Here is a 6,485-nt window from a genome sequence, read left to right on the forward strand (position 1 = left end):
CAACATGATGGGGAATGGGGCTTCCCACACATTTCCTCTGCATTCATATGCATGTACCTCTACATACGACCCAGGACTGCGTTTCTTCCCATGAGAGCATCGTTGATATCCTCTTCATGTGAATGCGTATTTTTCACCCATTTTTCTGAATCTCTTGATAATGTGGGTTTTCCGAGGTTTAAAAACTTAAAGTAAATTTCAAACATTTAGGTAGCTGGAATGCAGAGGATGCAATTTCTCTCACTTCCCCTAACCCACCCAGAAATACCCTGTTCATAGGTTCTACTTTTCTGTACATGGTGTACAGATAGATGTGCATTATAATTCACTTCCAGATTTTAGCTCATCCATTTTCAGTCTTCAATGATGTGCTTCATAAGATGACATTATTTCTGCAATAGGCGCCTGCACGTATGACTTTGTTCACAAATACTCATCAATAGAACATGAACTATACCATGACTAAATGTACATACTTTGGGCATAATCTGCACCACGTTTGTCTTGGACCATGGTGAATGATTACACAGGTTCAAGGTCCTCTGCCTTAAGAGAACTCAGTGTACGGGCTCTCAGAGCGCAGGTGTCACATGAGAACACAGAACAAAAGGGAGGAGGAAAACCAGGTGACTCAGTCACTGCAGTCTCCCTGCAGGAGGACCTGCCAGCCCGTCACACAAAACAGGAGACTGAGTAACTCACAGCCAACCAGAGAACTGCTCACACCCACACCCACACCCACTCACACACACACACACACACACTCACTCACTCACAGACCCACTCACACACACTCACACACTCACACACTCATATTCACACACAACACTCACACACAGACACTCACACACACACACACTCACACACACACTTAATCACACACACATACAAACACACACACTCACTCACTCACACACTCACACACTCACTCACCCACACTCAGGGAGACATTAGAGACACAGGTGCCTGATACTGATGCATATAATTCATGCTTCCTGACTCTACACGCACATGCACATGTTTCTGCTTCCAGTATAGATGCTATTTTCAGCTCCTTAGTTCCTTAATTTAAAAACACACATGGACATGCTAAAAATGATGCTTCAAACTAAAAAGTAGGAAACATATTAAGCAACAGTAATCTAATCTAACACCTAGGAATGCTTACTGCAAATATGAGTCCCATGGACTCTAGAATTTTTATTGTTTATACATGTATTCTATAAAATATTTTAAAAGGTTTTTAAAATTGTACAACCACTTTGAATATTCTCACTTATTCACATTTGGGTACATTTTTTTATGTATCAATCACTTTAATGGACCGCTTTTGACAGACAACCAAAATATCAACAACAGTTATTTTTCCTGTCACCAAGGCTGTAATGCTTCTTCAGGAGAGAGAGTCAGAAGGGATGGGTGTTGAATGAGAACACTCATTGTTTGCTTTGGTCCATGGTCCAAATGTCTTCCAGTAAGAGTTGGTACATAATCTTACAGATGATTTTCTTTTCATATTTTGTACTACCAAGAGTGCATCTCTCTTTTCCCAATCTAAAGATGTGAAGAGGTAGGTGGATGGATAGATAGATGATGGAGGGAGGGATGGATGGTTGGTTGAATGGGTGGGTGGATAAATAATAGATAGATAGATGATAGATAGCTAAGAGATAATAGATAGATGATAGATAGATACATATATATGATAGATACATAATAGATAGATATTTAATAGATAGATGATAGATAATAAATAGATGATAGACAGATAGATGATAGATAATAAATGTAGATAGATAGATGTAGATAGATAGATAGATAGTTGATAAATAGATGATGAATATATTGATGATAGATGATAGATAGATAGATAGATAGATAGATAGATAAAAGATAGATGCTAGACAGATAGAATGATATGTATATGTCAATCCGTTTTTGCAAACCAAGAACAATATGTTAAAACCAAAACCCTGAACCACACAAAACTAACTTTTAAAGTAACCCCCAAATTCTCAAGAGGGCCTGGGTGTGAAAACACTCCCAATGTTTTAGTTGACAATAAAATCAAACCTGTGTGCAGAGAGAGAATACACAGAAGAAAACAGTAGGAAGACAGGCTAAAAAGCACCCCCACACTCTCCAACTTCACAGTCAATTTCCAACCATCAGGAAATAAAGTCCTCAAATGGACTAGCTTCGATTTTCATGCCCTGGTTAATAACTTTAGTTCTGTTGCATCTGCTCTTTGGTCGAGCAATCAAAGAACTTGATGACATAGAGCTTTGATTTCCCGATCAACAACCACGATTTTTGGAAGAATTGTTTTGGAAGCTCTATTCTTTCATTCCTTTTCCCAGTGACGGCTCTAATCACTTCTGAAGAGAAAAGGAAAGAAAACGATGCTCTGAAGGTGTTATCTCCAAATGAGGGCACTTTTCTTGAGAGCAGCCCCCCCACCACCACCACTCCCCTCAGGGAGAAAATCTCTCTTCTTCACCCCAAAGACCCCCTCCCAACAATTACTAGCTGTTTAGTGGAGCTTCTCTTAAACTGTAGGTTTTGTCATTTAACTGTCCCTAAAAACATGGATTTCCTTACAAGGATGACTGGCATCTCCCATTGTTATTATAAAGGCACAGTTTATAAAATTTCTGTTGTGAAGAAAATACACTCTTGCCTATTTTTACACCTCTCCATTGCCAGATGAATTCAGTGTAAAACTTCACACAGTTTGGTTTTTTTTTAAGCTTTTAGGATTTCATTGTGCTTAAATTCCATCTGTAGAATGAATGAGGATCGATAACTTCCAACTTTTTTCTTCTGTTGTTCCCTGGTTTCATAAATACAGAAAGGTCACCCCTACCTGGAGACCTGGGTTGGTTTTGCACCTAATATTTAAATGGCAAATATTACAAAGTGAACAATCATAAACTGCCCTCAGTTTTCCCTAAGGAAAAAGACAATTGGACTTGTTTCCCCCCTGGAAATGATCAGCTGTGACTCTACATACACATACACCTTCCGATTATCAAGCTCTGCCTCCCAATTTTCCCTTGACTGACAGGCAGCCCCAGCACCTCCTCTCACAGGAACTCACCTTCTCGAGCCATCTACTCAGAAGGAGAAGCATGGGCACTTGAGCAAACAACTGCACAAAGGCCAGAGTTCCTCATGAGTGCCTTATTTTGAGGCTAGACTGCATTGTCTCCCATTGCTTTTGCAAACTCAGGTGGTTCCTCTCATCCAGTGAGGCCCACTTTGCTTCAAAGATGCTCTGGTAACCCTCCACTCTCTATTACCTGCCACAGGGAGCTCACCGGTATTTGCTATCCCACTAAGAAAACCACACCCAGCATTAGGGATAGCAGCTCAGGGGCAGCCTCCTCATTACTGCAGGGGAGAGGTCCATAACTGGTAATGCCCAGGACAGCAAACGTGTGTTTTGGATCCTATGAATTTCCCTGTGTCGTGCACAAGGAGAAAAAGGTGCCCTTGTTCTCTGGATAAGTCATTGCATTGTAGCTCATCTCAACAAATTGGACGTACCCCAGATGCTTGCTACCCCATGGGGAAAGTAACAAATCTGTAGCCTAAGCCAACAAGGCCAGGTTATGTATGCAGCACAATGTCTGCTGCAGACCTTCGTGTACTCACATCAAAATCTTCAGACAACGCTCTGACTACAGACTAATGGAGTACAAATTACACGCTTTCTGTAAAACACATATTAACATGGAGAGCGATGCTGTCCACTTTATCTTAGGACATGAAAGACAAGCCAACACAAGCAAAAAGTCCACAGTGATAAATGGAAATGTCATGGCACGGTTCCATGGAAAAGAGAAGAGAAGAAGGGTGGAAGTGGGTGGACATTATGTTTTAAATCATGTTGTAAAATATTACAGGGAGGATGCATTTACATGAACGTACACACCACCGTCTTACCTTATAAAGGTTCTATGGGGATAGCACGTGAAATATTAGAAATCCATGAACAAAAAGAAAGCAAGGACCATTGCATAGCATTCAATGGGAATATATTTAAACTGTGTGAAATACCTTTGAGGTGTGTTTTATTAAATCAAGGGTAATATGTACTATTAAAATGTATGTATTAATACCTCGCCACATGAGAGATATTCAATTATAGCAGTCGATGGGGGGTGCAGGTGGGTGTTGCAGAATATGCGAAGGAAAAATAGCCAACAATTTTCCAAGATAAGGAGAAGTTTCATGTGGCATATTTGATATGCCAAACCACGACCCTAATTTACACACACGCAGACACACACACACACGCAGACACACAAATGCACACAGATAGGCCCAGGCACTTCGTAGGAAAACTTCTAGAAACTAAAGCAAAAGACAAGTCTTTAAAGCCAAGAGAGGGAACGGATTCAATGGAATTGTAATAGATAAGCATGATATCGGGGATGGGGGGGCAATAGATGGGGGGAGGGGGGCTGTTACTTTGTGAGGGTGAAAAGGATAACTATTGCAATGTTCTGTACACCTGAAACTAACAATAAAAAAAATAAAATAAAATAAAATAAAAATAAATAAAGCCAAGAGAGGAAAACCAACCTGACTCTTAGGCAGGTCCTCGCATTATTTTAATCAGAGAGAGCTTGACACTATGATTTGGAGTCTAGAAAAGGCAGAGAGGGAGCAATGCGACACTGAGAAGAGTGCCTCGGTAGGACGAGTGGGCACTTGTGGTTCTGGAAAACTCAAGGGAAGAGAGTGTGGTCCTGAGGACCCATGCTGGGAGGAGCGGACTTCAGAGCTTGGGCTCAGACATCTAAGCAAAGGGGGCTGCCCAGCTCCACGCGGTTTGTCAAGGACGTAGGGGAAGGATCCATGAAACCTGAGACCCCTCCTAGTGAGGACGAGGAAAATGATGAGCTCCCACCACAGTGCCAGGATCTGAGAGGGGCCACCCCTGCCCTTGACCTGGGACGCCGATCTCTCAGGAGAGAGTTCAGCCATATGCCGGTGCTGGTCCCTATGGAAATCGCATGTCCCTCTCCCTGTTGTGTGAAGGGCCATTATTGGGGCGATCCTGAGAGGAGCAGGGACATAGAGGAAGGTACAGTCAGTTGTCTCACACCCAGACCTCCAGTCATCCTCCGGAGACCCCTCTGGCTGCCCCTCACAGGCGGTCAGAAGGTTATCCTTTACCTAGAAGCTACTTCTGAAGGCACGTCCCTGATAAAGAATGCAGTGGCACGTCCTACAAATGCTATGCTTTTCTTTAGAAACACAATAAACATACACAAACTGTAACATCAGCAGCATTCACTTCCAAACACACAACCCAAAACCCCAGAACCTTTGAGAGAGAACTTGTATTTACACTTATATACTAAAAAAGGAGCCATTTGCTGACTCGAATTCCATTTACCTAACTGTGATACCTGGAAATTGGACTTGTAGAGAACACGCTTCTCAATTTCTGTGTGTCAGTGACTCAGGGTGAGCACAATATCATCCCCCCAGTTACATAAAGCTGCTTTAGATCTTCCGGCCCTACCCATTCGTCTCTTTTGCTGCCTTCAAATGTTCTCTCATATCACACACCTAGTAAGTCTTTACTATAAGTAGGTGTAAGTGAGTGAGCTTACGTCTTTAAGGGTTCCTGTGACAATCATTGTTAAGGAGAGGTGTACAATAAGAAATAGTTGGGGATCTCTGCTTTCAAGAACTCCGGTGAGAGTGTCCTCACGCAACAGGTGTCTCCTAGGCACTGAAATGGGGTTGGGTATGCCAGGTTATTCAATCACCTTAGCCCACAATGAGAGAGGCTGCCATTCTCTCTTTGAAAGCAGGAGGGATTAGAGCTCTTAATGTCCAGCTGAAGAGCACACACACACACACACACACACACACACACACACACACGCGCGCGCGCACGCACACACACACAACTCACATTGACAGCAGACACTGACTAGTCTCGATGTTTCTCCAGTTAGTCCATCTCTCCAGCCTGTAAATATCCTTGTTAAATGTTTCTGGTGACAGTTAAAAATGGCTCCCCCAGTCGTCATGGAAACCAGAATGTCATCAAAACGTTCTTTCTGATGTCAGCTTTCCATGGAAACCAGGAAGTACACCCTCAGATACAGACTGTTGATCTCACTCTCTGTCAATTTCAGCACAACATATCCAATGAATGAATAAATGAATAAATGAATAAATGAATAAATGAATAAATAAATAAATAAATAAATAAATAGGATACCTGATGTTCTTGTGGAATAAGAATTGGGGGGGAGGCAGGGGATTTTTCACAAACGGGTGTTGGCGGACATAAAGTAAAAGGACAAGAGCTACAGTCCCCCTTTGAGACACACACACACACACACACACACACACACTCACGATCCAGGTCCTCTTAAGGAACTCTGTTCAGTCGGCCAGGACACATGAGGCCAGGTACGATTGTGCAGGTGAGATCCAAGGAATTTCGGTCAATT

General features: G+C 42.3%; 1 protein-coding gene across 2 annotated transcripts in view; it reads right to left on the bottom strand.

Annotated features, from left to right (window-relative positions):
* The window catches only part of PWWP4 (PWWP domain containing 4), a 9,945-nt gene extending 3,929 nt beyond the window's left edge, over positions 1-6,016 (bottom strand). Inside the window, exon 1 of one of the 2 annotated variants that reach the window (XM_019664279.1) lies at positions 5,939-6,016. The gene's annotated coding sequence lies outside the window, so the exon portion shown is untranslated. The remainder of the gene's footprint in view (positions 1-5,938) is intronic. The other variant, XM_019664280.1, reaches the window with a different exon arrangement.
* Positions 6,017-6,485: the final 469 nt, after the last annotated feature.

The sequence above is a fragment of the Hipposideros armiger genome, unplaced genomic scaffold (assembly GCF_001890085.2).
Source record: "Hipposideros armiger isolate ML-2016 unplaced genomic scaffold, ASM189008v1 scaffold_419, whole genome shotgun sequence".
Classification (NCBI taxonomy): Eukaryota; Metazoa; Chordata; class Mammalia; order Chiroptera; family Hipposideridae; genus Hipposideros; species Hipposideros armiger.